Raw genomic sequence first — 312 nt, 5'->3', positions numbered from 1 at the left:
AAAATACTTCTTTAAATATATTAAAAAAATTATAATTTCTAAGAATTACAAATATAAATATATGATTTTTTAATTTATTAAATATAAGATGAGGTTCTTCTCTAAAAAAATTACCAATTAAGTTAAGTCGCATCACTCACTGTTCCTTATTTTATGTAGAGGTGTTCGCGATGTGTGATGTGTTTTAAATCAGTTTTGAGTCAAATTCATCATTCGATTCAGAACATTAATTTTATTTGTAATACAGTTTAGATTAGATTTTTTCTAGATGTTTTGATTCAATCTAATCAATTTCAATTGATTTGAATTCGA

This window comes from Arachis duranensis, chromosome 1, assembly GCF_000817695.3.
Source record: "Arachis duranensis cultivar V14167 chromosome 1, aradu.V14167.gnm2.J7QH, whole genome shotgun sequence".
Classification (NCBI taxonomy): domain Eukaryota; kingdom Viridiplantae; phylum Streptophyta; class Magnoliopsida; order Fabales; family Fabaceae; genus Arachis; species Arachis duranensis.
Note: the sequence above shows the minus strand (reverse complement) of the source record.